This window comes from Prionailurus bengalensis, chromosome E4 (assembly GCF_016509475.1).
Source record: "Prionailurus bengalensis isolate Pbe53 chromosome E4, Fcat_Pben_1.1_paternal_pri, whole genome shotgun sequence".
Lineage (NCBI taxonomy): Eukaryota > Metazoa > Chordata > Mammalia > Carnivora > Felidae > Prionailurus > Prionailurus bengalensis.
In genome coordinates this window covers 27,862,583-27,884,617 of record NC_057360.1, presented here as the reverse complement: position 1 = coordinate 27,884,617, position 22,035 = coordinate 27,862,583, and the positions used below count along the sequence as shown (strand labels likewise).

The following is a 22,035-nucleotide window of genomic DNA, read 5'->3' as shown; positions in this document are numbered from 1 at the left end:
TTTCTCAAATTTGTCCTTCTCCCCTCCCTAAAGAGTGTTTTCAGATTTTTTTTTCCCTAACCTTCTACCCCCTTGAAATTTTAATACCATGCATATACCGTATATCTATCTATGGACTATATACATTTTTGTCCCTTATACATATGAAGGGAAAATTTAATAACTCATCAGCTTGAACATAGGATTAGGGTTTCTAGAAATTAGGCACAGTGTGACTTTGGGTGGCAAGGTCGGCTCAGGGAAAACCACAGTACAGTACTGTCTTACAGATTTCTATAAACTTAATTTGCTTCCCTTCTTTTAATGACCGTCTTGTATTTAAGGAAGTTTTCTAAAGCTCCAGTTCTCAAGACAAAGATTGGAAGTAAACTTGATTTTCATTCTATAAAGAGAACTGTCATTTAGAAATGAGTTTGCATAGTTCATGCCATTAGTTAATGCCTAAAGATTTAAAAATCCAGTTTCCCTTTGATCTTGGGTCTTTGGAAAGTGGACTTTATGTTGGCAACGTAAAGAAGCATTTCTCTTGAGTAGATCATGGACTATTCTATATTGTCCTTATCAAAGTCTTAGAGTAACATCTTACAGTATGAGGATTCTACTGGCCTTAGCCACCTGGGATGAAGATGTGGGTTCCGAGTGGGAAAACAAGCTGAGGTTGCTGTTGACTGAAAGGAAACTCCTGCCTTGAATACCTCTCTCTCTTTGGCGCAGATTCAGAGAAGTCCTGGTGTGCTTGCAGCCTCTTCTGGATTGTAGGGAAGATAGAGTCTGTCACCTGAGCATAAATAGGGCGAAACCCCTCCACATTTTCATATTGTACCCTTGTCTTTTGCACTTTCTTAGACTTTCAAGGCCCTCTCCCTTCCCCCAATTTCATGCTTTGCTAATTCTTATTTGTTCTTCAGGGCTGAGTTTTTTAGGCAGAACTTCACTGAAATCTTCACTACTTTCCTTCCCCCAATACTATTTAGGTGCTTCTTTTTTATGCTCTCATTCATCACGTATTACCCCTGACACCACAGTTAGCACGCTTGTACTACCATATGCCTCTGGAGAGCAGGAGAGTATCCTAAATACATGCACAGTGATAACGACAGAGACTGCTCAATCATATTGGTTGAATAAAAACTGCACGCCCTACCTAGTTAGCTAAAAATAGGTAAGTTACATCTTAGTATATTCTTTTTTTTTTTTAAGTCTTTTTTTTTTTTTTTCATTTTTTTTTTCAACATTTATTTATTTTTGGGACAGAGAGAGACAGAGCATGAACGGGGGAGGGGCAGAGAGAGAGGGAGACACAGAATCGGAAACAGGCTCCAGGCTCTGAGCCATCAGCCCAGAGCCCGACGTGGGGCTCGAACTCCCGGACCCTGAGATCGTGACCTGGCTGAAGTCGGACGCTTAACCGACTGCGCCACCCAGGTGCCCCGTATATTCTTTGCTTTTTCCTGTTATTCTGAGCCTTTTTCTAAAGCGCTATAACTACTTCAGCCTCAATTCAATAGTGCTGTGAGTAATTTAAGGAAGGGGACCAATGCCCTGGGAAACTAGTTCTTTTCTGGTGGAAGCAAGGATTATTAGGGAGGGGTTTTCAAGGGGAAGGTGAATGTTAAAAGAGAAAACTGGGAAGACATGAGGTCTTTATGTTGAGATGTGGAGTTTGAGTTTTCTATAAAAAGCAAGTTTCCTGGGACACTTGGGTGGCTCAGTTGGTTAAGCATCCAACTCTTGATTTCAGATCTCATGGTTCGTGGGGTTGAGCCCTATGTCAGGCTCTGCACTGACAGCACAGAGCCTGCTTGGGATTTTTCTCCCTCTTTCTCTGTCCCTACCCCCACTTTTTCTCTCTCTAAAAAATAAACATTAAAAAAATAAAAAATAATAAAACAAGTTTCCTTACACCTTTTTATAATGCCTACGAGGGTAGTATAATCCAAATAAGTGATGGCTATGAGTGTGGAGAGAAAATGGATAAGAAAAAATATTTAGGTAGAAATGACAAGGCTTGGTTAATTGAATGTCATATTAGGGAAAATACCGCACAGAGGACTCTTCAAAGTGCTGTACTACTAAAAATAACTCTCCATTCAATTTAGCTCATGTATCTTCTCTCCCCAAATACAAAATACACAGTGGTAGACTCAACTCTTATCTCTGTATGTCATTGTTGACTTTTAGCCGTTTGAAGTAGAGAGAGACACATAAGTCAGGGATTGTTTGATTGTAAAAAAACAAAAAACAAAAAAAACAGCGCCGTCTAACAAGCAGAAGAGAAAAAGAGGGGTGGGGTGGGTATTGTAAGAATGCATTTCAGACTCTTAACGACAGGAGACTGGGAACGAGAGGACTTCCGATGGAGAGCTCAGCCACCATCCCCCCTGCCTCTGCTTCTGGCTTACTTCACCTTAGTAACTTCCCCTTTGTGACTTAAACGCACAAAGAGAATGAACTTGCTTGGCTCAACCCAATGTATGGATGGATGATCCCTGAAAAGAATATATAATGAAGCATGGCTGTCTAGGTCACTCCTTTAACAGGGACCATGGGGTGGGGTTGGGGAACGGCATTTTCCTGAGGTCAGGCCAACAAGTGGGCAGATACGGTTAAGGGACAACTGAATACATCTTCCAATTTATAAAGGCCTTTATATGACATGATGCTATACTGGTTAATTAATTTCATTTTCACTTTAAAAAATGAAATAAAGGGTGATGGAAACACTATTAAAATTTTAAAATCTGCGTCTTTTGTCTAGGCAAACTTGTCCTTTTTGTAGCTCTGCTACAAATGTGTTCTGATTTCTTCCCATTGCGTTGATATTTTTTATGCTGAAGAAATACCAGTTATTAACACTTCAGGTACTATCTTAATATATAATAGCTATTACTAATTTGTTATAAGTCCCTCAAAAGAACACTGAGAACCTTCTTTAGTTTTCAGACTGTTTCTTGGGCAAGTGTAATGGTAGGAGACTATGCACCTGATTCAAACTTGAGTCTTTAAGTCCCTCCCTGCCCCCCAATTGTAGACAGTACCATTCTTAGGCTAAACTTGAGAATCTACTCCAAGCTATATACTCCTTTATAGAGAACATTCACTCAGTATTTATTCTGGATGGGCAATTTTCGTTCAATCTCTCCTAGTTTAAGTGGCCTTCTGTCATTGTGTCACAAAATAGATGGAACAGATCTACATAAAGGTCTTTATATTTGAATACGTGTTAAGTTGTCTGTCACTCTTTTTACTTTTTGTCAGCTATTTGCCTAAGTGTTTATTCATGCTCCAAACACCGTTTCAAGTGCTTCATGTGTATTAACAGATTCAAGTCTCATAATAACACTGTGAGGTAGTACTGTTACTCCCATTTAATAGGAAACGGAAGCACAGAAAGGTACAGTGACACTTAAGAATATCCAAGTAAAAAGTAACAAAGCAGAGATTTGAATTTGGGCAGTCTGGTTTGAAAACATCTATTGTCAACCACTAAGCGCCTAGTCTCTAGAAACGCCATATGCCGTACTTTTCCCCCAATCTATTCAGGCTCTATACAGGTTGGAGTATTTTTCCAATTTGTAGGTTCTTATTCGTGGCTCTCCTTTAAACCCTTTTCTTTCTTTCCTGCTTGCTCAGCTTGTGGAATCCAAGTACTACCCGCACCAAAAGTCTGAAGACCGTCGTCACACAGTCCTGTTGACTCATACTCGCCTACACTGGCATCGTGCTGTTGTAACTAAAGACCTGCAGTGTGGATTCACAGTTCATCTTTTTTGAAACACCTATATGTAACCCAGGTCTTAGCTGTCCCTGCATACCGCACAGCCTCTGTTTTCGTCCTCTCTCAGCCTAGATGCAAAATGGCACTTCTTTGACTTGCTGAGAAAGAGTCCGTTTGCATCAAAAACATTGGTAATTGCACAGAAACAGAAGGGAACGTATGACTAAGAGCACAAGCCCCACTGTCTGGAGTCTGACCTCCTGGGTCCAAATCCCAGCTCCATACCTTTCTTGCTCAACGACATCGGCAAATCACTTAACTTCTCTCTGCCTCAGTTCCCTCATCTCTAAAATGGGGGAAATAATGTAAATACATCTTACAGTGTTATTGTGAGGATGCAGTCAGTTGCTATATGCAAAGCACTTTGAAAGTGCTGAGGGCATCAAAGGGTACAATGTCAGTTATTTTTGTTCACTTAAATTCTTATCAATTCTTTTCTGTGTGACATCAGCTGGCTGGCTTCTATTTCCACCCTCTTAAGTGACCCTTATGATGCAGAGTATTTGGACTTTCTCCTAGCTTACACCTCCGTTACAAACCCCAACCCATCGCAGTTCTAGTCACCAGAAACCCCGTCTGTAAAAATCTGGGGGTTTTATAAAGAACGAGAAAGCTTTTTGTCACATATATAGACTTTTCTCCCATCTTTCCATGGCTTGTTCGACCTCACTATCCTACTTTTTTTTTAAAGACTTCACTTTTATTCAAACAATTATAACTGGTTGAGATTATTTCCCAAGTGCTGCACAGACTACCCGGTGTTGAACACAAAGATGTGCCACCTAGATCACCTTAAAGGAAGGATGTGTTGCACCAAAAACGGGGCATGTGGTCAGTGAAGAGCCTTCACTGTCAGTCACTTCATGGATTACTTCAGCTGCAGAGAGTCATTTTGCTCAAGGTCATGCCAGGTTAGGGGGAGGGTGGTACACATCCAATGACTGATTAAGGGAATATAAGGGCCAGGCCTTCTCAGTCCATCATAGTACAATTTGGACGGACCATTTGCACTCTAGAGCTTTCCCATGGGGTTAGATGAGGCTATGGTACCTGTATTGTAATGTGACTCCCCCCTCAACCCCATCCTCTTCCTTCACCTCTTTTCCATAGGTGTTCATGCCAAGGGCATTCCCTAGTAAACATCTAGCACATTAAATTTTGTCAGAGTCTGCTTCTCAGAGATCCCAAACTGTCACACTTCAAGCTTAGTGTAGTCTATAAATGGAGTGAATGATAGCTAACATTTTTTGAGCACTTATCGTGTGCCAAGCACCATGATTTGCACCATACATATAGTATCTCATTTAATTTTCATAATCCTTTGAAGTAAATACTATTACTCTCTCCCTATTATAGTTGAGAAAACAAAGACACAAAGCTATACTTTGAAGATAGAATTTGAACTCAGACCATGTGACTCCAGAACTTACATTGGACTTACATTGTTAACCATCACACTACATTCTATCCCATCATAATATCCATTTCTTTTTTTTATATATACATATAATAATGGGTACAATTTAGGGAAACATAGTGCCTGACCTATGGGATCACTTCATTACCTGATGAAATTTACACCTCTCTGTAGAGATAAAATTTGGCAAAAATGTTTAGAACTCTGTTTGAAAGAGTACCTTTCCAATAACAAAGGCAGACTATGGTTCTGATTTCCCTACTTGAGCGTACATTGAACTAGATATTTAAAATCTCTGTCAATGCTGATTCTATAAAACTGGCAAAGTTTGTAATATCTGAAAATACTGTAAACCCCAAAGTATTTCACTTGATGTCTCCTCTGAAAGAGTCTTTATCTCTAGGAGGCCATACTCTGTCTATAGTTCAACAGATGACTCCCACTGTGGTTGTATAGTGTAATACTTGCTGTATGAAATATAACATCTTCATGGGTACGTTCCAATGAAGTCTTTCTCTTTGGGAATAGGCTCAGAGAATTAGATTTTCTATCATTAGCTGGTAGGTCCCCCAAACCGAAGGTTTGTTCATCTAAGTGTTGTTATTGAATTAGCAGCTCTGCTTTTTGAGTCATGTGGTTGTTCTTGAAGTAACTATTTGACCCTTACCATTTTCCCCAAGGAGATCAATGTGTATTAGATGATTGGACTATAGGTTATGCTCAGATTTAGTCCTAAGCAACTAATCTTTTGCCTTTTTATCATGTTATCTCATTCCCCTAGGAAAGCGACACAAACGTCAAACTTTACAATAGTCTCAACATCTGCCTTAAATCTTGCACACAATGTTCAGGAAGGAATATAAATCTATATGTGCATGCTAAAAATGACCTTTTAATATGAAATGAAATATAAAGAACACAAACAGGGGCGCCTGGGTGGCTCAGTCGGTTGAGCGTCCGACTTCGGCTCAGGTCACGATCTCACGGTCCGGGAGTTCGAGCCCCGCGTCGGGCTCTGGGCTGATGGCTCGGAGCCTGGAGCCTGCTTCCGGTTCTGTGTCTCCCTCTCTCTCTGCCCCTCCCCCGTTCATGCTCTGTCTCTCTCTGTCTCAAAAATAAATAAATGTTAAAAAAAAAAATTAAAAAAAAAAAGAACACAAGCAAGAGCAGTGAATGGATAAGGCTAATATGATTTGCATAGCTATAGTTGTCTCCTATGATTAGAAAGTTGTTTAAGTGCTCTGTGTTTGTTTCAAACCTTAAACATAGGCATATGAGTTTAAACAAACAAACAAACAACCCAAACCAAACAAATTGAAGCATGGTCTCATGGTTTCCTCAAAGAACCAAATTTCCTCAAAACAATACACACAGCACAATGAAGTTAAAATATGTAAAGAGTATAAACAGAAATGAGTAAAGCCAGAAAGCAGTTGAACGGGAAAAGTTTGGAATTAAGGTGCTGGGATAGTCAACAAGCCTGGTAATGTTCATTCTTCAGACAGTATGAGGTCATGCTTAAGATAGCAAAATACTTGTGGTGCCTTTCTTCTGAGGTGCTCCAAGTGCTTTGTTGACATTATCTAATAGCAAATATTATCACCCCAATTTTATAGGTGGAGAAACTAAGATACCAAGAGATTAAATAACTTCCTTAAGCATGCACAACGAGTCGGTGATGGAACCAGAAATTTATGTCAGGAATCTAATCTTTTCTGTTCATATCACTAGGTCAGCTTTCCAGATTCAAAAGGCATTTATTGGTGTAAATTTGTTTAAATGTATTTTTAAAACTGATACTATCTTCTGTAAACAATTAAATGAAAATGCTTTTGTTGTAAGTCACAGTTGCTTTTCATGGGAGACATTTAACAGGTAATTCAAAAATAAATGATCCCAGATTCCAAAAAGTATCCACATTAGGTTTAGGTCATTTAGTACAACCTATTTTAGGTATCTAATATAGAACCCTATGAAATTATATCAGTTAGTATCCGATGTCCTAATGGTTATTCTGTGCTTGTGTGTCATACATTATTTTTGGTAAGGTGGGCATGAATAGGAAAGGTCTAGGGATTATTCTATACTTTCTACTCCCACTCAACTCAGAATTGTCCCTGAAGGGGTGCCTGGGTGGCTCAGTTGGTTAGGCGTCCAACTCTTGATCTCAGCTCAGGTCTTGATCGCAGCAGTGTGAATTCAGGGTCATGGAGCCTACTTAAGAAAAAAAAAGAAAGAATTATCCCTGAAAATTCTGTAATTTTTATGAGAACAAATTATGAGAGGAGGGAGTGGTTCTTGGTTGTTGCCCTTTCAAAAATGTTATTTTGACTTTAGTCCCCATCTCCAAGCTCCTATAAATCTGGTATAGTCTGCTCCATAAACAGACACTGGCAAAAATCACAAACACAAATATATGTTTATATACTAATAGCAAGTACTTGTGCTAGAAGCAAACTAATCACAGGACAAAAATAAAGTTTGAGAATATTAACTGCATGTAAACTGTATATTTCAAAATGGAGAAATAATACATTTCTCCTTCATTTTGGCCTGAATTTGGGATTAAGGTTACTGATGGGAGATCAGGTTAATTTAGGGCAGAGAGCTGCATATAAACATCCACAGTTATACCCATCCCACCTGTGTGGGCTGGTGACCCGAGAGTTGGGGAAACAGAGAAATCATGAACCCAGCAAACAGAACGATTTGTCACTAGGTAACTCCTATCTTTTTGGTTCAGCCAAAGCACAGAAATCCACATGCCAGTCTTCTTTCTAAAGAGAATCCAACTGCTTTGAGCACCTTTGAACAGGCATGCCTTCTGGATTCAAATGATGGAGGTTCCACGGGTAGCCCTACCACTCTTCAACCTGTGACCCAAAGCAAGCCATGTCATGACGCCATGCTTCAGCTTCCCCTCTCTGAGAGACAGATTATGGTGATACACCACAGGAGTTGGTGAGAATTAAACAAGACAATGTGTGTGAATAACTGAGGTTATTAAAGTTTGTGCAAGAGTTATTTATACATACATGTTATCTAAAATTAGTTACATAAAATACATATGTATTAGTTATAACCACTTATATATGTAAAACAAGTATCAGCATGTATTAGAATAGTATTTATGTTTGGACAAATTTTATTTTTCTTTCTTCCTTCCTTTCTTCCTCCCTTCCTCCCTCCCTTTCTTTCTTTCTTTCTTTCTTTCTTTCTTTCGAGACCATGCATATACACACATGCAACATGCAAGCAGGGAAGGGATAGGGCGAGAGGGAGAAAGAATATTAGGCAGGTTCTATGCACAGCCCGCCACCAGGGGGCTCGATCCCATGAACCTGTGAGATCATGACCAGAGCAGAAATCAAAAGTTGGGCGCTTAACCGACTGAGCCATTCAGGTGCCCTCTCCAACCTCCTTTTTTTTTTTGTGTGTGAGAGTGGACAAATTTTTCAGTTCATGCTTAATGTATGCAATCACTTATATTTCCAAAAGCAGCTCTCTCTTCGCCATCAATCTTATTCCTGCCTGTCAGTTTTTCTGTAAGGCAGTTCCAGCTGCTCTTGGCCCCTTATAATATTTTGTTAATGCAGTAGGATTTGTAACCAGATGCTCACATGTTCTCATTTCTTGTCCAACAGGTGGGGAGAACCCAATCCTGGGATTCCAGGAGTGGTTTTAGTGGCTGATAAGCCTCATTTAAATCTGTGGGTCTTCTTCCAGGCTGGGCACCCAGCTGCCTTTTTCTATTTTTGGAAGGGCCACAGAAAATCTCCTGTCAAGAGTTTAAAACTTTCCACAGTCTGCAAATAGGTGGTTCACCCCTTTCAAAATATAACCTGGTTTGGTTACATGTAACCTTATTCTGACTTCTATTCTTTAGCGTTTTTTTTTTTAATTTAAAAAATTTTTTTAAGTTGCAGCTGTCTTGCTATGAGATGTTCCACTGCATATTTCATTTGTATTATTGGTCCATAAAACAGCATCGAAACAGAGAGATGCCCTAAAAAGAGATACCCTTCTCTTTAGAGTGTTCTGAGAAAAAAGAGGTGGTCTTTTTACAGTAAAGGGATTTCCATGTCTGTTAGCTAAGCTGTTTAAAAGAAATGCCAATAGGGAAAATACCAAAAAGAAGGTGCTGAACATTAGAAGAGACTATTCTTTGAAGGTTCATGAGATAAAAATAGGAAAATATAATTTTTTAAAGCTTAAAAACATTTCAAAATCACCCATTCAGAAGTATTCTTCCTCTTAAGTATAAAACTTAATTTGGGGAAAATAGGAAAGACGTGGGGCTGAGATGTAAATATATTGTTTGTCCACTCACAAATCTTGTTGAGGAAACCTGAGAAGATGGAAGCAAATCTTGGAAATAAAATGACCAGCCTCACCTAATCCTGATCCATTCCCCAACACCAGAGTTTATCTTTTTTATATGCTGTGGATATGCACAGAATATGTATAGAATTATTTTGATTTTATTTACATAAAAGTCAGACTACAGATGTTGTTTAAGCAAGTTGCTTTACTACACTCAAGAATTTTTTTTAAGTTTATTTATTTATTTTGAGAGAGAGAGAGAGAGAGAGCACAGGCAGGGGAGGGGCAGAGAGAAAGAGGGAGAGAATCTCAAGCAGGCTCTGAGAGCTGTCGGTGTGGAACTCAGTTCAGGGCTCAAACCTATGAACCATGAGACCATGAGCCGAAATCAAGAGTCAGACATTTAACCAACTGAGACACCCAGATGCCCCAACAATGTTTTTATTAAAAAAAATATTTTTTTTGGTGCACGCTCCCTCTCCCTCCCTTTCTCTATCTGAAAATAAACAAATAAAAGTAAAAAGAAATTTTCTTTAGTGTTTTTTAAAAATTTTAAATTAACTAATTAATTTTTAATATGAAATTTATAGGCAAATTGGTTTCCACACAACACCCAATGCTCATCCCAACAGGTGCCCTCCTCAATACCCATCACCCACCCTCCCCTCCTTCCCACCCCCCATCAACCCTCAGTTTGTTCTCAGTTTTTAAGAGTCTCTTTTGGTTTGGCTCCCTCCCTCTCTAACTTTTCTTTCAAGCCCAGCTAGCATCCTTATGAAAAACAAAAAAACAAGGGGCGCATGGGTGGCTCAGTCAGTTAAGGAACTGACTTCAGCTCAGGTCATGATCTCACAGTTCATGGGTTCAAGCCCTGTGTCAGGTTCTGTGCTGACAGCTCGGAGCCTGGAGCCTGCTTTGGATTCTGTGTCTCCCTCTCTCTCTGTTCCTCCCCCCGCCTCTGCTCACTCTTTCTCTCTCAAAAACAAATTAAAAAAAGAAAAAAACTCAAAAACAAACAAAAGAAATGTTTTTGAGATGTACCCATTGTTTCCAATGTCTCACAATTACTACAATAAATTAGTTTATGATTTTAAGCCTCTATATTTAAAAAAAAAAGTCAGTGTCAGGTTTGTCCTAAATCCTAGTTTGCTTTTGACCTTATCAGAAATAGAAAGAGGAAGAAATTCACTAACCCCATTGCTGGGCTCTGTTCCAACAGCACTTCATTACTCATTTTAAGGGGGGATTCGCCATCAAAAATGAAATGTGGATTTGAAGCAATCTTCCAGATAATCCAATCCCAAAAAGCTACTTTGAGCTCAATAGCCACATGTTTAAGGAGTGGACTTTGTTCTTCCTTAAATTTCCACCTAGTTCTCCTGGTCTACTTTATTGATATAATGAATTCATCCATCTATCCATTCAATGAGTTTTTCTATTAACTGTTAGAGCTAAATGCATAGCACTAGGTTAAACAGGTTATATTTGTTTATATTATTTTTTATTTTAAAAATTCTAGTGTAAAACATACAGTGCTATATTAGTTTCAGGTGTACAATACAGTTATTCAACAATTCTATACGTGACTCAGTGCTCACATCACAATAAGTGTACTCTTAATCCTCTGCCTATTTTACCCATACTCCCACCCACCTTTTCTCTGGTAACTACCAGTTTGTTCTCTACATTCAAGAGTCTGTGTTTTTTTTTTTTTAAATTAATTAATTTATTTTGAGAGAGAGAGAGAAGGAGAAAGAGAGAGAGAGAGAAAGTGTGAGAGAGGGACAGAGAGAGAATCCCAAGCAGGCTCCATACTGTCAGCGTGGAGCCCGACAGAGGGCTCAAACCCAAGAACAATGAGATCATGACCTGAGCCTAAGTCGGACGCTAAACCGACTGAGTCACCCAGGCGCCCCTGAGTCTGGTTTTTAAAAACAGGTTTGTTTTATTTGTGGTCATGAGGAAGGGCATGCTCTTTGTCAAGGACATGTTTATCCTTTTCATGTTAACTTTACGCAAGATATACTTCCTAAATTCTAGCTACCTTTACCAACCAGTATGAATGAGTAACTCAAAAACAGGGTGGGAGAAAGTGTAGATCCCACCACTGATTTAACTGTTTGCCCTACAGTCCCATTAAATCTTCAAACCATATCCTATACATCAAACAAAACAAAACAAAACAAAAAACAAAAACGTACCATAAAAGCAGAATCTCTGCTAACGTTAAGTCCATCCAGGTTAAATTCCTTGTTCTAGAGTCATAGGGCAAGTCATAGGGCAAGTCAGTGTGAGTAGAGGCTTTGGAATCAGATGTAGGTTGGATCAGTAATGTCCTGCTAACTCAATATGAAAGTTTCAAGCCGTTAAAACCTTGTGGTGCTTTATCGCAAAGTTTTCATTCTCAGCAACTGGTTTGTGCAAAATCAATGTTAACTGCATTTATAGATTATTTGGAGAGGGGTTAAGATCTTTTTTCGTGTTGGAAAATAATTTCCCAGACAATCTAAATATAATTCTGTGCTTATTTAGTCTTGTTTGCTGCTAAATTCATTGAAAGTCTCTCTGATTTCTTTCTTACGAGTGATGTCTTGACCTTCCCAGATAAGGATAAACGTTTTACCTAGCAATAAAGCAGAACCAATCTGTTTTAATATTTACTCAAGAGGTTGTAAATAAAGTAAGTGAAGTAAATGGCTCTGTTTTAACTTTACTAGAACTTATTTGTTAGAATTTCTTTCCTTTCAAGCTATGGATTTTTGCAATGGTCAGGTAACTTTCTACATTTAAGAAGAATGTGATCCTGAGTCACGAATGAGCTCAAATCCCGAGTTCCTCTTTTTCAAGGAGGTAGACAAATACTGCTTGCTCCTTTATTTATTTATTTATTTATTTATTTATTTATTTATTTATTTAAAATCTGTGACTATGAATGGCTGAATCCTCAGAGAACTTTCAGGTACATTCCACATTATGTATTTCTGGCAGCAATAGGCTTCCTCATGTGCCGTCTCACAGAATCTCAAAATCTCAGGGCAATTCTGCTGAACTGAGTCATAGTCTCAGGACTGAATGGCATCAAGCATGAGAAACACAGTGTTGTTAACAATACACTTATACTGACAGGTTTGTCCAGTAAAAAAATAGACTCTGCTAGGACGGTCCAGTGTGTTCTTACCAAAGGCAAATTTTTGCCATGGTTTTCTTATAGGGCTGTAATGATGATTAAACTAGTGGGCCAAAGTTCACTGCAAATCCTGCAATAACATCATACCTAATTCTAAACTGACATCTGGTTTGGTTGTTTAAATATTAAAATAGTTCTGCACTAAATGATATATCTGATAAAGGATCAGCATCCAAAATATATATATAAAGAACTAATAAAACTCAACACCCCAGAAAACCCAAATAATCCAATTAAAAAAATGGGCAAAAGACATAAATAGACATTTTCCCAAAGAAAACATACAGATGGCCAACAGACATATGAAAAGATGTTCAACATAGCTCATCATCAAAGATATACAAATCAAAAGTACAGTGAGTATCACCTCACACCTGTCAGAATGGCTAAACTCAAAAACATAAGAAACAACAGGTGTTGGCAAGGATGTGGAGAAAGGGGAACCCTCCCGCACCGTTGGTGGGAATGCAAACTGGTACAGCCACTGTGGAAAGCAGTATGAAGTTTCCTCAAAAAGTTAAAAATAGAACTACCCTACAATCCATCAATTGTACTACTAGGTATTTACCCAAAGAATACAAAAATACTAATTCAAAGGGATACATGCACCCTAATGTTTATAGCGGCAGTATCTCTAATAGCCTAATTATGGAAAAGCCCAAATGTCCATCAACTGATGAATGGATGAAGAAGATGTGGTATATATGCACAATGGAATATTATTCAGTCATCACAGAAAAATGACGTCTTGCCATTTGCAATGATGTGGATGGAAGCTAGAGACTATTATGCTAAGTGAAATAAATCAGTCAGAGAAAGACAAATACCATATGATTTCACTCATATGTGGAATTTAAGAAACCAAACAAATGACCATAGGTAAAAAAAAAAAAGAGAGAGGCAAACCAAGAAACAGGCTCTTTTATTATTTATTTTTGAGAGAGAGAGAGAGAGAGAGAGAGAGAGAGAGAGAGAGAGAGAGAACACGCACATGTGAGCTGGGGAGGGGCAGAGGGAGAGGGAGAGAGAGAATCTCAAGCAGGGTCCATGCTCAGCATGGAGCCCAACCAACATCATGACCTGAGCCAAAATCAAGAGTCAGCCACTTAACTGACTGAGCCAGTCAGGTGCCCCATCGGAATCTTAACTATAGAGAACAAACTGATGGTGGCCAGAAGAGAGGTGGGTGGGAGGATGGGTAAAGTAGGTGATGAGGATTATGGAGTATACTTGTGATGAACACCGGGTGTTGTATGTTAAGTGTTGAGTCACTACATTGTACACCAGAAACTAACATTGCCCCGCATGTTAACTAACTGTAATTTAAATAAAAACTTAAAAAACATAGTTCTGTACTGGTTGCTAAATAGCTGTTGTCCTTCAGCAACCTGATTGGCAAGATCTAACAACTAAGGTGTTTATACCCGCCAAAAAGGGAAGCCTCTAACCCTGCTCCATTCTGATTGGCTCCCCACCTTACTGGTTGTTGTAAAGTTGTAGTAACACTCCTGCCTGAAACAAATGTGACAATAAAAGTGAATGACATGTGTGTGTGTGTGACATAACGTGTGTGTGTGTGTGTGTGTATAAAGAGAGAGACACAGAGGGAGAGAAGATGGAGGTTGGATCAACAATGCCCTGCTACTGAAATATGGAAGTTTCTTTTCTGTTTTATCACAAGTTTTCCATTGTCAGCAACTGGTTTATGCAAAATCAATGTTAATTGTATTTATAGAGTACTCGGAATGGGAATTTTAAGATTTTTTAAAAGTTAGACTTTTTAATTTTTTTAAAGTATATATGTAAAAACATACTTCTATATGTTACAGTATATATAATATTAACATTAAATTACATATATTATATATTGTATTGCACACATATTATAATATTACATTTGTACATATTTTGTTACATATTTTAATGTATATATATATATATACACATTTACACATCCTATTGGTTCTATTAGACCTGACTAATACAGATAAGGTCCAGAACCATCTGGAATTATCAATCCCTCATTTGTCTGGTAGTTAATGCTGGAAAGACTTAGACAGTTGGGAGGAGGAATACCTAGGGTTCTTTGTGCATTTCTATCTCTATATGGTCTTCCAGTATGGAGCTTCAACTGGGCTTTTTTCGTGTCAGACAGGATTCCCAAGGCATGTGTCCCTGGGGACAAAACACTAAGCAGAATTATATTGCTTCTTATGACCTAACCTCTGAAATCACATTTTATCATTTCAGTTGTATTCCCTTGGTTGAGACAGTTACAAAATTCCATCCAGGCTCAAGAAGAGGGGACACAGGGGCGCCTGGGTGGTTCAGTTCATTGTGTCCGCGATTCTTGGTTTCAGCTCAGGTCATGATCTCACGGTTTGTGAGTTTGAGCCCAGGATCAGGCTTGGTGCTATCAGTGGAGGCTGCATGGGATCCTCCCTCTCCCTCTCTGCCCTTCCCCCACTCACGCTGTCTCAAAATAAACTTAAAAAAAAAAAAAGAAAATAATTTGTTTGACTTGAATTAATCAAAAATTGAACAATGTTAGCATTAACATTGAGTTTCTTTTTACTTAGAACCAGCTGTACAGCGTTTTCACTGACCTATCTTCCTCTCCCAGGAATGTACATAGTGGAGGGCTGGGCTGAGGAGAGGAGATGACCTCTCTTTGCTGATCTGGAAGAGTAGCTTGGAGGCAGGACACAGGTTGGAGTTGATTTTGCACAAACTTCCCCTTGGTGGTGGTTGCCCTTTATGTGAACTGTGGCTAATTTACCTCCAAGGAAGTTGCTGCAGCTTTTTCTTGGATATACACTCTTGTCTTGGCTTAAACTCTGATAAAAAAGAGTGTACTTTTCTGTTCAGTGCTACAAAGTTCAAAAGTTTCTTGAACCCCAAATCAGTAAGATATCATTTCTACTGTTCGAAATTACATTCTTGTGTTCTTTTACTTTTCTCTCTGGGGTGTTCTTCCTCCTATTCCCTACATGTATTTTAAAATTCTCATTTATTTTTATGTTTAAAATATATTATTTAATATTTTGGAAATACAAAAACTATGAAGAATAACAATACAAACACCCACACCTAGCTTGAGAAATAAAACATTACCACCAACACCATCGAAGCTTCTTGAGTTCATCTGGACTACATATAACTTCCCCTTCTGCTCCCTCAGAGGTAATCACATTTCTGAATGTACTCTTTCTAATTCTTTGGCATTTAAAAATATTTTGCTACAGGGTCGCCTGGGTGGCTCAGTGGGTTAAGGGTCTGACTTCAGCCCAGGTCATGATCTCACGGTTTGGTATTTCAAACCCCTGGTCGGGCTCTGTGCTAACAGCTCAGAGCCTGGAGCTTGCTTCTGATTCTGTGTCTGCCTCTGTCTCTCTCTGCCCCTCCCCCCATTGAGCCCTCTCTCTCTCTCTCTCTCTCTCTCTGTGTCTCAAAATAAACATTTAAAAGAAATTGAATCTCCTCCTCTTTTTCCCCATTTTTGACCATTCTATTCTTACCTGCGGAATGTTATTGATGCCTGTGACTCTCCTTCAGCTGGCCACTCCCAATGTCCCCTCATCTTCTGCCCCCTGCCAAATTCTCGTCTTTCTCTGGGTTCCACTCACCCTGGCAGGCCACCCTTTCAGGAGGATTCCTTCAATTTTAATTTCTTTTTTTTTTTTTTTAAGGAAAATACCTAATCTTTATTTTAAAATACTTATTTTTTTTTAACCTTTATTTATTTTTTGAGAGACAGAAAGAGACAGAGAACGAGTGGGGGAGAGGCAGAGGGAGAGGGAGACACAGAATCTAAGCAGGCTCCAGGCTCCGAGCTGTCAGCAGAGCCCGACACGGGGCTCGAACTCACAAACTGTGAGATCATGACCTGAGCCAGAGTCGGACGCTCAACCGACTGAGCCACCCAGGTGCCCCTAAAATACTTATTTTTAAATGGTTAGTATAGTGACATGATTCAAAATTGTTAAAGTACAAAAGAGTACAACTGATAAATCTCCCTCTTACTCTTAGTCATCTGTTTCCTTCCACACAGACAGCCAGTGATAGCAGTGTCCTCTGTATCCATGTAGAGATAATTTATACATGTACAAGCAAGTATTATATTTCTCTCCACCTTTCCTTAACTCGAATAGTAGAATACTATTTACGTGGGTTCTGACTTCAGGTTCAGTTATCTCTGACTCCTCTTTTGGAGCAGGAACACTCAACCTGGGCAGGCACCATTCTCTACCTGACTGCTGAGGCTGCTGTACCTTTTCAAGGCTGAATCCAGCCTCAGACTACTCTGGCTTCCAGATTCTGGTGCACACATCAACCTTTCCATGTTGTCTCCTCAAAGCCCTTCTCTCTAGCTTGAGGAAAGGAAGAAGCCACCTCTGCACCTCTCCGCCTATTCTCTCCAAAAATCTTCCTCTCAAATCCTGTGAATCTACAATCCCTTAATCCTTTTTCTCTTTAAGTTGATTTATTTATTTTGGGAGAGAGAGAGAGTACGAGCTGGGGAGGGGTGGGAGAGGTGGGGGGACAGAGGATCCGAAGCGGGCTCTGTGTCGATAGCAGAGAGCCATATTCGGGGCTTGAACTCATGAGCTGTAAGATCATGACCTGAGCAGAAGTTGGACGCTCAACTTACTGAGCCACCCAGAAGCCTCTCTCAATCCTTTCATATCACTGACCGGGTTGAAGGGTCTTGAGAGAGGGGCCCAAGAATTGCATTACTGGTATCATATTACTCCTTTGAAAATGTGCTTCTTGGACGCCTGTCTCATAATTTACTTGCTGCTATCAGTTTGTCTCAGGACCTCACGCAACAACTGCAATTTCATATTCATTATAGTCAAATATGGTAAAATGCTGCAAAAGCCAATCTGTAGGGTATAAACAATAAGAGCTATGGCATGTCAAAAAGAAGAGAGGTTGGTGTGTTTGAGGTATTCGGGAGGTGAAGGAGAGGCAGGGGTCAGCGTGCAGTATGAGAGATGGAAACTGTGCATAGGCTGATATGAGGATAACATTGCTCCCCACACAGTGACAGAAACTTTTGGTGCTTTCTCTGTTACCCAGGAGGCAGCATGGGGGTGGAGAAGTATAAATAGCCTTTAGAGTAAGGGAGACCTCAAATCTTACATTTGCCTTTTACTGATGGCATAATATTGGGCAAATTACTTAACTTTTCACAACGCATTTCCACTTTTAAAGATTTTGTTTTTAAGTAATCTCTACATCTAAAGTGAGGTTCCAGCTCACAACCTCGAGATAAAGAGCCCCACGCTCCACCCACTGAGCCAGTCAGGCGCCCCCTTCCCATTTCCTCTTTTTAAAAACGTGAGTATAATATTTAATAAGGTGGTTGTATAAATTCAGGAAAATAACATGAAAAACATCTATCCCACTGCTTTACACAGAAAGGATGAGGAAAATAACTTTTTCTTTATGTTGTTTTCTCACTACCCCTGGCACCACTAGGATACCCACATTTCCTGTTCTTCCCTCCGGCACAGCCTCCTGGAGACACGGTACAGATTTTACATATGTGCAGGACCATTTTTGCTCATCCACATACGTCCTATTCAGGCACAGTTAAAAGCCCTACAGAGAAGGAGCGGTTACTGCCTTCTGCTTTTACTGATGAGGTCTACCCAATAAGCAGTTACCCAGTACCTAAAATGTCCTAGTTACACCTAGCAGTTAGCAGTTATCCAGCACCTAAAATGAGCTAGGCCCTACTGGGGTACAGAGAGACAAGCGTCTTCAAGATACTTAAAGATGAGAAATAGTCTCTGGGTAAACAGTTGTGGGAGTTCAGAAGGTGCAGGAAAGTGATGGGCAGAGAGCTTGTGCGAAGTGAGCACCTAGCGGAAGGTGGCATTATTTGCAGAAGACATGTCATTTAAGCTAAGTCCTGACACACATTAGAATTCACCATTCGGAGACTGGGGAAAGAGGATAAAGATATTAGAAGATATGTTGATCACACAAAGTCTTCTCAAAGCACAGTTCTACCAATGCCTATACCTAAACGGGAGGAAACTCCGTTTTCCTTGCTCTGGCGTCTCTAGCCATTGGACAGACTGCATGCTGAACACAATCGTTAACCCTCGTGAACAAAACGGCCAGTGACAGCAGTGGGTAACTGCAGCAGCCGCAGCGCTGCAATTGCTCTGAAACTGATTGGGGTAAAGAAGATTTACTTGGACGACAATTGGTGAAACATCGTAAACTCTGAGAAGCTGTAATTTCGACTTCTGAGCGCACCCTGGTCAAACCCCCAGCTTGTTTTTTTGGCCCGGGGTGAAATGCGCAGCCAAAAGGCCCAATTAGCGTCCGAGGAAGGAGGGTGGGGGGTGGGGGTGGAGAGAGGTCTCCGCTGCGGATCTACTTTGGCTCCTCCCGAGTCCTGCAAAGCACAAACTCGCCACACTAAACATGGCCCTCTCGAGTGTCCTTTCTTCGTTCTCTCTCCCGCACCTTTCGGCCACACTCAACATGGCCCTAACCGAAGGTTGTATTCCTGTAGCACGGTGTCGGGACAGTTCTCGCGAGGTTTGCCTGGGCCCCGACTGCTCCCGCCCTGCCTCGCGCGACCGCCACTGCCACTGCCGCCGGCGCCGCTCCTCCTCCGTGTCAGTTGTTGGGCTGTAATGGCGACTGGGCCGCCGCTGCCGAAGTGACTCCCGGGCGGGGGAGCGGGGCCGGACCTGCGCCAGAGGGAACTGCAGAGAGCCGCAGCTCAGGGGGAGGCTTGCTGTGGGGGAGGGGAGGCAGCCTTTCTGCCTCTCCTTCCTTCTCTGCAGCCCGGCGGATCCCGGGAGCCGGTGCGAGGCGGGCACCCGGTGCGTCCCCGGAGCGGGGAGGCCAGGCCCGGCAGCCCTGGGGCCGGTCGGGGCGGCATCACTGCACCCTCCGCCAGGCCCCGCGGGATGCACCGTGGGAGCCGAGGGCGGAGGCGACACTCTCAGGTGAGCCGCGGGAGGACGTGGCTGGGACCGCGGACGCTCGCTTAGCTTCTGCTGCCTCTGTCCGCGGTCCCGGGTCCCCGGTGGCGGCGAGAGAGGCGGGGCGGGGCGCCGGGAGTCCTGGCCCAGCCTGGCGTCCCCCTCGGGGAACCTCCCCGTGTCCTGAGCCTTTGCGGGGAGGGCCATCCTGAGACCTGGATTTCAGGTCCCACCGGTGCCTGCCGAAGACGGATTTCCTTCCTTACCTGCTAGTGCTCTCCCTGCTCCCGCCCCTCCTCTCGTCTGCAAAAGATGTAAGATACCTCTCGCCTTTGGTCTCCGGAGAAGTGCTCCTCCTTCGCTTGCAGATCAGGCATATTTTAGGAAATTCCGGGCAATTGGCTCCAGTGGCAAGGATGACTGGTTTCTGTTCCTTTTTGGTGGGGATAAGCATTCTCAAGTATAGGGAAAACTTTGATCTTCTGCTCCAGTGTAGCAGCTGCTGAATGTAGTCTACCGATTTATTCACAAATGATTTAGTGGGAGATTTAAAAAGCTTTACGCTTTCAAAGTTGTCAGTATTTTTCCCCGCCCTCTTTTTAAATGTAACCCAACATGGTAAACAATACTTAACTGATGTCCCAAATACGGTTTGGAATTTCGCTGGATTTTTAGTTTTCAGATAGGAAGTTGCCCATAGGTATAAAATTTTAATGTGGTTTTAGTGTAGTAGCAAGTCTTTCATAAAAGAAAAAGATCCTTCATATAGGACAGGTTGTCAGGAGTAGTAATCAGTATCCATGCACTCCGCCTGATTGTTTGATATTTTTGTTTTGATGGCAATCCTTGTTTTGAATTTGGAAAAGTCGTTAATGGTTATGTTGCCATGTTAACGATACCTCCTCCTCTTGCATTTAAAGGTTTTAAAGGAAAGGCTATGTTAGGCGGACCTAGCAACAGCCTGAAACGGTTTGTAGAAGCAATGATAAAATACTGAGAGCTGCTCTCCACTTTAAAAATTTTTTGGTTTAAAACACAGTTTTTAAACAAGGCCGTGTGCTGCCAGTAACATGAGATTTTGGGGGATTGGTTTTAGACCCATGGTAGAAGTTGCTTCAAACCCATGGGTGTGTAACATGAAATTAGTTTTGGTGTGCTAAATTGACCGACTCCATTCAGTGTAATAAAATAAATCTGAACCATTGGAGCGTCATTGCACTGAAGATGCTTTTATCAGAAAATAAACATCAAGCTAAAATACATTGTATGTGTGGATAAATACATGTATCTCATTTTTTCATAGTAGCAGGACTTGTGTTTGTGATGATGGTGACATCTAGTCAGTAAACAATTTCATACATATGTGAGACAATTTCCCTGATTCTCTGAGATATATTGTTATGTAAGAGTGTTACTACTTAAACAACCAGCCTCCTGTGGGGGTAATCAATTTAGGAATTATGAAGTTTTGAATTTTTGCTTACTGCTTTTTTTTGATTGCCAGTTTTTTGCCCCTTTTAAAATACTTATGGACAGACGAAAGGAGATGGAGTCCTTATCTAACCAATTTTGTTATTTTTTAAATTGCTGTGTTATAGTGGCGGCAAAAAAGAAGCAACTGTTTAAAATAACTGACATCATTTTTCAGTGTATCACCACATACATTATTTTATTTAATCTTCGTAGCAATGTGAGGTAGGTTTGGCAAATATTTTTGTTTTGCAGTTGTGGAAATTGACACAAGGAAGTGTGATGAATGATGCTCTTATTCCTGAACAAGTGTTTTTTGTTTTTATTGAGGTATAATTGACACAACATTATATTAGTTTCAGGTGTACAACATAATGATTCATATGTTTGTATTGTGAAATGATCACAAGTCTAGTTAACATTGTAGAATTAGTTTTATTTTAAAGTTGGATATTAATATAGATACTCTGGAACTTGGTTTTATAAAATCTAAAAAAAAATCTATTTTTGTTCCTTTTGACATACCACTAACTCCTTAATGCTTAATGATTGTTGTTCTTTAAAAATAGTATTTTCAATAATTTTGTTAATTATGAACAAGTAATGAATTATTATAATGAATGGCTTTACCGCTGTATGTACTTTTTGCTTGAACAGTACTCCTAAGAAACTGTAGTTGATTTGTCATCTTTCATTTTGTTTGGATACTCATAGTTATGTCATCTTTGAAATTCAAAGCATTTATAGTCTTGGTTATGATAAACCAATATTTGGGCCACATAGTAGCATAACTGAAAAGTAGTGACATCTTGGTGACTTTATTCTAGTACTGGTGATTTAAAAAGTTAATTTGTCATCTACACTTGTGATTGCTAGTTTTTGCAGTGCAGGAGAGGTTGTGAAATAA

At 40.4% G+C, this 22,035-nt stretch overlaps 1 protein-coding gene across 3 annotated transcripts in view; it reads left to right on the top strand.

The window, feature by feature from the left end:
• Positions 1 to 19,310: 19,310 nt before the first annotated feature.
• Positions 19,311 to 22,035, top strand: part of CEP350 (centrosomal protein 350) — a 156,888-nt gene continuing 154,163 nt past the window's right edge. For 2 of the 3 annotated variants that reach the window (XM_043568417.1, XM_043568418.1), the window contains exon 1: positions 19,312 to 19,682. The gene's annotated coding sequence lies outside the window, so the exon portion shown is untranslated. Of the gene's footprint in view, positions 19,683 to 22,035 lie in introns of all 3 variants that reach the window. The other variant, XM_043568419.1, reaches the window with a different exon arrangement.